This window comes from Hibiscus syriacus, unplaced genomic scaffold (genome assembly GCF_006381635.1).
Source record: "Hibiscus syriacus cultivar Baekdansim isolate YM2019G1 unplaced genomic scaffold, ASM638163v2 tig00002193_pilon, whole genome shotgun sequence".
In the NCBI taxonomy this organism is placed as follows: Eukaryota; Viridiplantae; Streptophyta; class Magnoliopsida; order Malvales; family Malvaceae; genus Hibiscus; species Hibiscus syriacus.
This window is the reverse complement of record NW_024061914.1, coordinates 3372429-3383323: the sequence shown is the minus strand read 5'-3', so window position 1 is coordinate 3383323 and position 10895 is coordinate 3372429.

Below are 10895 nucleotides of genomic sequence, written 5' to 3'. Positions count from 1 at the left end.
ATTACAAAATCCATCGCCACATTCTCCACTTCCACTGAGGAATGGAGATTGGTTGCAGCAATCCTGAATTAACTTGATGCTCAGCTTTGACTTGCTGACTTGCCAAACATTTGGACACAAATTCTATGATACTTCTTTTTATTCCTGGCCACCAATACCGACTCTTAAGATCCATATACATCTTGTTTTCACCTGGTTGCATAGTCAACGGACTACAATGAGCTTCTGTCAACAAATCATTCTTCAATTTCTCATTATCTGGAATAACCAGTCTCCCACGATAACGCAGATGACCATCTAACTTAACTTCGAAATCCGTATTCCTTTCATTATGCACTTGCTTTATCCTTTTCATACACGTTTCATCTTTGCTTTGCAAGTCTTAAATTCGATCCAACAACGTTGGTTTAAGCTTTAATTCTGAAAGTAATGCACCATCACCATTTAATACCAATCTCGCAAAGCTGTGAATGTCTTCTGACTCAAACATCAGCTACCATATTTGCTTTCCCATGATGGAAATAAATAACTACACCATAATCTTTGAAAAGCTTGATCCACCTTCGTTGTCTTATATTTAATTCTTTCTGAGTCATCAAATACTTAAAGCTCTTATGATCCATATAGAGGTAACAACACTCACCATATAAGTAGTGAAACGATATCTTCAAAGTGAACACTACTGTAACTAATTCTAAATCATGCGATAGATAGTTTTTCTCGTGCGGTTTCAATTGTCTTGATGTATATGCCACTATTTTACCTTCTTGCATCAGTACACATCCCAAACCCTTATAGGATGAATCACTGTAAACTACATAGTTCTTTCCAAATTTGGGTTGGACCAATATCAGAGCTTCTGTTAAAATTCTCTTTAACACTTCACATCTTTCTTGACATTCAGGGGTCCAATCAAAAGACACATCTTTCCTCAATAACTTGGTTAGAGGCAAAGCTATCATCAAAAAGTTCTTAACGAACCTTCGATAATAACCTACAAGACCTAGGAAACTCTAAACTTTTGACACATTCTTTGGAATTTCCCAGTCTAATATGGCTTTTATCTTCTGCGGATCTACTCGAATTCCATATGCAAATACCACATGCCCAAGGAAGGCCACCTTATTTAACTAAAACTCACACTTATATAGTTTGTCATATAACTTCTTATCTTAGAGTTTGCAAAACCACTATAAGATGTGCATCATGTTCTTCATTGGATTTTGAATATACCATAATATCATCAATGACAATGACTACGAACTGATCAAGATAATATTGAAACATTTTATTCATAAGGTCCATGAACGCAACAGGTGCATTAGTGAATCCAAACAACATAACGATGAATTCATAATGACCATATCTCTTCCTAAAAGTCGTCTTTGGAATATCTCTTTCTTGAATCTTCAATTGATGATACCCTGAATGTAAATCAATCTTAGAGAATACCGAAGGATCCTTTTAACTTATCAAACAAATCATCAATTCTAGGGAGAGGATACTTGTTCTTTATGGTCACCTTGTTGAGCTGACGATAATCAATGCAGAGACTCAATGAACCATCATTCTTCTTTACAAACAGAACTGGAGCTGCCAAAGGTGACACACTAGGTCTGATAAATCCTTTGTCCAAAACTCTTGTAACTGAGTTTTTAACTTACTCAGTTCCTTTGGGGCCATTCAGTAAGGAGCCATTACAATCGGTGTTGTTCCAGGCATTACCTCGATTTGAAATTCAACCTCCCTATCTGGAGGTAATCTTGGAAACTCTGCAGGAAAAACATCTAGAAACTCTCTGACTGTCGGAATATCCTCTAATCCTTTCTTCTTGACTTGAGTATCAATTTCATTGGCAATGAAAGTTGGACATCCTTATAACAATAACTTCTTAGCCGACATCACTGATATTACGTCTGCTAATGGATTAAATCTTTCACTGATCACAATCACTTCCAATCTATCGAGACTTATCATATTTACTCTCTTCATTCTATAATCGATATTGGCATGACATCAATATAGCCAATTCATTCCCAAAATTACTTCAAATTTGTCAAAGGGTAATTCCATCAGATTAGTAGGGAATTCAATTTCCTGAATCCTTATGGGACACCCTCGACACACTTGATTTACCTTAGCACTATGCCCTAATGGGTTAGTCACTATCACATCGTTACTTATGCCTTCTAATTGAATTTTCAATGCTTTCACCAATTTGCTACTAATGTATGAATAAGTCAATCCCAGATCTATTAAAACCAAAATAAATTTATCAAATAACTGGAAAGTACCTGCAATGATCTCTGGATCATCGTAATATTCATTTGTCTTAATGTTGTAAACCCGGGTAGTTGAACACATCTCCTGTTGAGTGGAGGAATCATACTGATTTATTCCTCTACCTTTTTCTCTTCCTCTCTGAGATACCGAAGCATATCGCTCATATTGGACAGTCTCTCCAGCCATCAAAGGACAATCCCAAATAAAAATTCCGGTGTCCCCACATCTGAAGCAGGCTCCAGAGACCACTCTACATACTCCGATATGATTCTTCCCATAATGTTGACACTATCTCAATCCACCATCATTTTATCTTCTAGCACCAGACCCTACTGATTGAGTCAATCTTGATGTCATCAGATTTAATCCTCTGACAGATGAGGCAACTAACTCAGATCTAGTATGAGATTGAAAACCAGAGTCTCTGCATCTCTTTCATGGTGCTGAATTCGAGGAAGCACTAGCTCTCTTGGTCATCTGAGTTTTTTGTTCTCCAAACCTTTCATTCTGAGCTCTCTCTAGAGCTTTAGCACGATTAACAACTTCTTGAAATGAAGACTATTAACATCTCTTTCAGTCTAGGGTTTAAGCCCTCAACAAACCAATCGCAAGCATCTTTTTCTGTTGGAACAAATCAGTAACAAATCTACTCAACTTATTGAACTCACACTTATACTCATACACGCTGCGATTCCCTTGCTTCTAACTCATAAATTCTTGATTAATTTGCTTAATAAACTGGTCCCCGATATACTTATTCTTGAACTTTACTAGGAACAAAGACCATGTCACTTGGTCACCTGCCAATCTCATGATGACATTTGTCTACCATACTCTAGCTTGTCCACGCAGCAACAAAAATGTTCCATCTAATTTCTCCACTTCAGAACAGTGGGGACCTTCCAACATTATCTTGACATTATTTAACCAAAGGTCAGTAGCAACAAGACCTTCCTTAGCTTCACCATTAAAATCGGGTGCTCCTAATCCTTTTAATTCCTTAGCTACATTTATTCTATGAGTTGAGGGAGCATGAGGTCAGAAATGCATCAAAATATCATCCAACGTCCTAAAAAACACCTCTTGATCTTGTACAGGCACTCCCTGAGGTGTCTGTTCTTCACCTTGCCTGGCCAGGGTAGGTGAATTGTTACTACCTTCTTGTCTTTCATCTCCCTCTTCACTTCTGGAGCTCATAGTCCTACATCTAATAATATATAACCATTTAACTCTATTAGCATGATAGCACACTCTTTACACTTCAGATCAGAAATTTTTCACTTTTCGTTGGCATGTATGCTTTTTAAAACACACTTGACTTCAGTTTAAGCCTAGAATCAGCTAAACCATAAATCTGATACCATTAAATGTAACACCCAACTCATATCTGACTGGATACAAAATTTGAGGTTTCACATTGACTTTTCAAATCATTTACTTTTAAAAAAGTTGAAAATTTAAAACTTTTGTTTTCATCAAACTGGTGGAACCCTTTAATGCAAATAATTATAGAAATTCAACTATAATTGAACACAAAACTTATAAATTTACATAATTACAATAAAGTGCTTTTACAAAATCGGATTGGAGCATATACGTTCAACATTTAACTACATGCCAACCAAATTGAATACAACAAAAACATATTGTTAACTATTTTCTGATTCGGGGGAAATATGTTGTCCTGACTCCTAGCTTTGATCTTCTTGCTTCTCTGTACCAACGTGTGAAAAACTCACACGCTAAGTCTTTGACTTAGTGAGGCATATAATGCATAAACAAACATTAAAACATGTAATCACACAATTAACTATTATAAACCTCATAAGTACAAAACTATCATACACTTCACCAAGCAAGAACATGTAACATTATGCACTGTTCATTTATTTTATTTCTTTTAATAGCCCATGGAACATTATTGAGAATTTAAAGTATATGAGTGCATTGAAGTTGTATACTAATGCTGTCACCACAGCTTGTATAAATTGCACTGAAGTGCCACGTAGAATATGCACTGAAGTGCCACATACAAATGTCTCGAAGGACCACATAGAAATGTCCCGAAGGACCACATAGAAATGTCCTGAAGGACCACATAGAAATGTCCTGAAGGACCGCGTAGAACCCTCGACTCTTGGCATGCCAGTTATACATTTAACTCTCATATTACATACTTTTGGGCTTTATCATTTATAACAGTTCACATAACTTATATCACATATGCATGTAATCACATAGCTCATTGTCATATAGTTTATATCATATTTTCATATAATTGTATAGGTCATATAACACGTAGTATGAAATGTAACACATAGCTCATGTATGATAGTGCATGTAACATATAGACATATGATTGTACTCATGTACACATAGAACCCGCATCAATAAGATACTTGTATTCATGAATATTATGCAATCAAAACATTGGAAATAGACTCATCGCAAGTCTTCTTTCCATATGATCATATTTCGTAGTAGTATGCATTCACCTTGGCCTCACTTAGTGAAAGCAACACTTATAAGTCTTGAACACTTTTATGATTTCGAATAGTCCAGAACTTGCCTTCGTTCCCTATCTATACAAAGATATGATCTATATGAATGTTAGAGTTCATATTATTATTAATCAATCCTTAATAACTTAAACTTAAACAAAACACTTAATACCCTAATTTATTCTGAATAGTATCGGTACCCCAGGTTTAGTATCGATACTTCCTTACTATGGTATCATACTATACTTCAGTACTGATACCCATTCTACATTCTGGAATTTGACTTCTAAAAATGGTACCGATACTTGTCCGTTAGTATCAATACCCTTGGTATCGATGCTACTCCTTCGGTATAGATACTGATTAAAGGATTTCATACAATTTTACCTTATGGTATCGATACTGTTCTTCCAGTATCAGTACTCAAACTCAGATATCACCTATTTTGTTTTGAAGTATCAGTACTATTTATCCAGTACTTGCCCAAAACTTACTCATTTAAACCTGAAAATTTACCAAAACTTACTTAAATCTTCCACTTTAATCTCTTTTCAAGCCTTTAAACTATAATACACTTATTAAAACTAACTTATCTCACTTAAATACTCCTCAACACCGAAAATCTCAATAGAACACTTGGAAACATAAATTACACCAAATAGTTTACATACCACAAATCCATTTCTAACACTTTATATTTCTTATTCTAGCTTATGACAATTAAAATATGAATTCTAAATCCATTTATTAACTTTTTCTTATCAATTCACTCAAAAACCCTTTATATTCAATCACCCATAACTTGTAAATCTTTTAGTTTCTACTTTTATTTAAGCTTTCTTAAACTTATATAATGCCCAAAGACCAAAAACCAACTTAAAAACTCAAGAAATAACTAAGTCAAAAATCCCTTACCTTAGGTATGAAGACACGGTAGAGAGGAGGAAGAAAGAATGAAGAGAATTCTAGATATCTCTTCTCTTAATCTCCACGTGTATATATTACACCACTAAGAAATTTTAAATTCTTTTATTATCTATTAACCTTTTTACCCTTCTTTCTTTCAATTCTTTCTAATCAATCCTATACAAACAATTTCCAAGTAAATTCCTAAACTTTTCAATTTATCTAATTTGATGATGAAGTTTTAAAATCTTACAATTTGGTCATTAACCCAGTGTTTGGGTTGTTACAGTCTTATAGTCATTCTTTTATATGGCCACTGATTCGACCAATTTTAATACATAGTCTTCTACTAATAGGATGTAAATATGTCCAAATAATGAAGGGAAGGGTTTCATGAAGTCTATACCCCATAAATCAAGAGCTCCACTTCTAAAATATTTTTACAATGGCATTTCATGTCTTCTAGAGATGTTCCCTTTTCTCTGGCAACTATCAAAAGCTTTCTAGAATTTGTGTGCATCCTTGAAGAGTGTGGACCAATAGAATCTATATTGTAGGACCTTTGTAATAGTCCTTACTCCTCCAAAATGTCCTCCACATGAAGATGAGTGGCAATGGAATAAAATCTCCTTTTGCACTTCTTTAGGGACATACCTTCTAATCATGTGATCAACACACTGCTTGAACAAATAATGCTCATCCCAATAATATAATTGTACATCATGCTTGAATTTTCTCCTTCCCTGGCTATTTAAACTAGGAGGAAAAATACCACTAACAAGAAAGTTAAAAATAACAACATACCACAGAATTACCGCATCAAATAACATTTTCTCATTAGGAAATTCCTTCTTGATTTATAATTTTTCATAGCATTCACCATTGTTCTCTAGCCTAGAAAGATGATCAACAACTTGGTTTTTAGTGCCCTTTCTATCCTTAACCTCTAAGTAGAATTCTTACAAGAGAAGTATCCACCTAGTAAGTCTAGGTTTGTCATCATTTTTAGTCACTATGTATTTAATGGTTGAATGATTGGTATGTACAATAAGCTTAATGTCTATCGAGTATGTCCTAAACTTATCAAATGCAAATACCACAACTAGAAATTCTTTCTTAGTGCTTGTGTAATTGATTTGCGCTTTATTTAAAGTTTATCTAGCATAATAAATGACATGAAAGATCTTACATCGACATTGCCCAATAACTAATCCCTTAGCGTAGTCGCTTGTATTGTAATAAGCTTGAATGGTGAGGTCCAATCTAGAGGAAAAACTATGTTGCTAAGATAAGTCTCTCTTTCAACTCCTTGAATAAACTATAACAAAATTCATAAAAAAGGAAGGGGTGATTTTGTTGTAGTAAAGTGCACAATGGCTTGGAGATTTTGGAGAAGTCCTTTATGAATCTCATATAGAAGCATGCATGTCCCGAAAAACTTTGAATGCCCTTCATTGTGGTAGGTGGAGGTAGCTTCACAATCACTTCAATATTCTCTTTGTCCACCTCTATCCCCTTTTGTGAATTTTTTTTGGCCTAAAAGAATCCCTTCAAAATGAAGTAAGCTTCTTAACACCTCTTTGGCACCCTCGCTAGATTACCCAAGCACGAATGACACTTTTCACAATTCAGTACCGAGTCAACTTCTTAACAACTCTCTAGCACCCTTGCTAGATTTTCCAAGCATGAGTTGCAGTTATTTCTAGGGAAAGAAAATTAGGCCATGAAGATATCAAAAAACTCTTCTACCATGTTAAAGAATATGTCCAACATATACTTTTGGAAAGTAGCAAGAGCGTTGCAAAGTTTAAAGGCCAAGCTCTTAAAGGTTTAAGTACCGTAGGGCATGTGAAGGTTGTCTTCTCTTGGTCCTCTGGCGCTATAGCAATCTGGTTATACCCATAATATCCATCAAGAAAGCAATAAAAGGATTTACTCACCAATCGATCTATCATTTGATCGATGAAAGGAAGGGGAAAGTGGTCCTTCTTGGTTCCCCTCTTGAGCTTTCGATATCATACAAATCCTCCATCCCGTGACGTTATAGGTAGGAGTTTATTATCTTCATTGCTCACCACAGTCATACCTCATTTCTTGGGTACAAATTGCATCAGTTTATTCACGAACTATTATATACCAGGTAGATAATTCCAACATCGAGTCATTAAATGATCTTATTCATCACCACATTCTTCATAACGGGTTTGATCTATCTTTGGGGTTCAATGGAATTGATGTGACATTCATCAAGTAGAATTTTTTTTCATGTAAATAGTGGGGCTTATACCCTTCAAGTCAGACATAGTCCAACCTAAAGCTTTTTTATGTTGGGATAACACATTTATCAAGCTACGTTCTTGTTTAAGTTTATGACTAGAAGAGATTATCATAGGAAAAGTTTCATGGCATCCAAAATAAGTATATTTTAGGTGAGATGGAAAAAGACTTTAACTCTAAAGTAGGTGCATGCTCAAGTGAGGGTTTTGGAGGAATAAATTCAGCAAAATCTAATTTTTGAAATTGTGTACATGGTCTAGATATGAGTAAGATAGACTGCTACACCTCCATTGGGAACTCCTTGAGCTCATCATTTCCATTTCATTGAGCTTCAAATATTCCTCAATCTACAAAAAAAATTATTGCAGAAAAATTCTACAACTTTCTCTTCCACCATAGAATCCATGTCTAGAACACGTTGACACTCCTCGTGATCATCCACATATTTGAGGGTGCTGAATACATTGATGGTCACACTCTGATTAACTACTCTCATAGTAAATTGAACTTTCTCGCAGTTGATTAAAATTAACCAATGGCTAGAGATAGTTACCCTAAAATTATAGGTGCATTATCATCATCTTCGCAATCAATGATGAGGAAGCCAACTGGGAAAACGAATTTGCTCACTCTTACTACGTCATCTTTGATTATTACTTTAGGTCGAACATGATATTGATCGGATAATTGTAAAATAATAGTGGTCAGTCTTGCATGTCCCATACCAAGCCTCATAAACACTGACTTGGCAATAGATTCACACTAGATCAAAGATCACATAGGGCTCTTTCCAAATAATTATCACCTATAGAGCAAGGAATGATAAAACTTCCAAGATATTTTCTCTTTGGTTGAAGCTTACTTAGCACAGAATAACACTCATTTACTGTAGCACAAGTTTCATACTTCGTAACCTTCATTTTCTTGGTAAAAATATCCTTGAGAAGCTTCACATATATTGACATTTGATAAATGGTCTCTAGGAATGGGACATTGATATAAAACTGATCAAGGATGTCATCAATTTCTTGAACGGATGGTCTTGATTTTTCTTCTTCAATATTAAAGGAAGGGTGGAGAGGGTCTATCTTTTGTTGTAGCAGTATTATATCTTCCATCAGTATGCTCACTTGTCGAGCCCTCATTCTTGTCCATTCCAAAGGTACATCTTCTTGCAAATTAAGTTCTTTTTGCATAATCTTGGGGTTGGTATCATTTATTTTCTTTCCCCTAAACTTATCTCCTTGGTTAAGTTGGGTGTCACTCCTTAGAGTGAGTGCACTACACTGTTTCTTATCATGAGCCTTAGTGACTTCAATATAACTAGGTAAGCTTCCTTGAGGTCAAAGATGCAAAGCTTGCGCGATTTGAACCAGTTGGGTTTCCAAAGCTCTCAAAGATGAACTATAACTTTTCAATAATGCCCCTTGGCTTTCTAACAAAGGTCCTTGGATCTTGATAGATGCAACATGATCTTGCAATAGATCCTTTGTAGTCGCCATAAATTCTTGGAGAGTAACTTTCAAAGAGTTGGAGTTTGATGAAGATCTTGACCCTTTTTGGTATTTTTCCATGGCATATTTTGTTGAAAACTTAAGGTTTAGTCAGATTTTGTTGTCTATTCGACCTACTGGCATTGTGGGTTCCTTGATTCCCCCAAGAAAGATTAGGATGCTGACGCTATCCTGGGTTGTAAGTGTTCGAATAATGGTTGTTGTTGCTCCTGTTAAAGTCCCCCATGTGGTTGGTAAACTCGTGGTTTTCAGGGCACTGATTCACATGTGATTACCATTACAAAAACATAAGAACTTATAACCTTAACGTCCTTCACTTCACTAGGACGTTCAACATTCTTCAACATGTTGGTAATAGCTGACAATTAAGATGAGACAAAATCTTTAGTAACAAACTCAAATGTTCCTTGAACTTTCCTCCCGGTTTCTAACCTCGATGAAGGGAATTAATTATCATTGTTTGTTATCCTATTAAGGATATCAAATACTTTTTCATGAGACTTTTCCTGTAAAGTTCCATTTGATGAAGCATCTAGCATCATCCTTGTTCGAGCATTTATACCATTATAAAACATCACAAGTTGCGTCCAACATGGAATCCATGATTCGTGCACTTGTGAAGCAATCCCTTGTATCTATCCAAACACTTGTACACAGACTCATCTTCATATTGACGAAAAGAGGCAATGTCATCTCTCAATTGAGTGTTCATTTTGGGCAGATTACACCGTAACAAAAAACTTTTGCATAAGTCTGACCATAACTCGATCGAACCAGATGGAACTTTACTCAACCATGCCCTAGCTTGATCTCTCAAAGAATATGGAAATAACTTGAGCTTCAACACATCCTCATGCACACCTTGCTGCTAAAATGAATCACAAACCCCCAAAAATAAATGAATATGTTGTCTTACATCTTCTTGAGGTGCACCACCAAACTATCCAATTGAGTTCAACATGTTGAGCATCATCTGTTTTAACTAAAAGTAGGTTGTGTAAATTTTGGAAGCTAAAATATTAGGGTTGAGATTATCCAAGATGGGAGCTAAATGATCTCTAATAGCACGTGGATGAGCTACAACTCCTTCATTGTGAATTGTTGCAGTATTAGAACTGCATGATCCTCAACTTGGCTTTGAACTCCGCACATTGTTATTTGAGCACGTTCAACACGCCTTCTTTGACAAAAAAGTTGTTCGATCTCAGGTATCAAAGATAACAATGGTTTTTCAAATCCTATACGGGTCATGCAACAACACAACACCTGTAAAAGGTAAACAAAAATAACAAGTAAATATATGTAAAATAAAGAAATAAAACAATGCGATAACAAAAATTAAAATCACTAATTGTCAATCCCCATAAATGGTGCCAAAAATGTGTTGCGTGTGTGAGTGTACTATAATTTGATA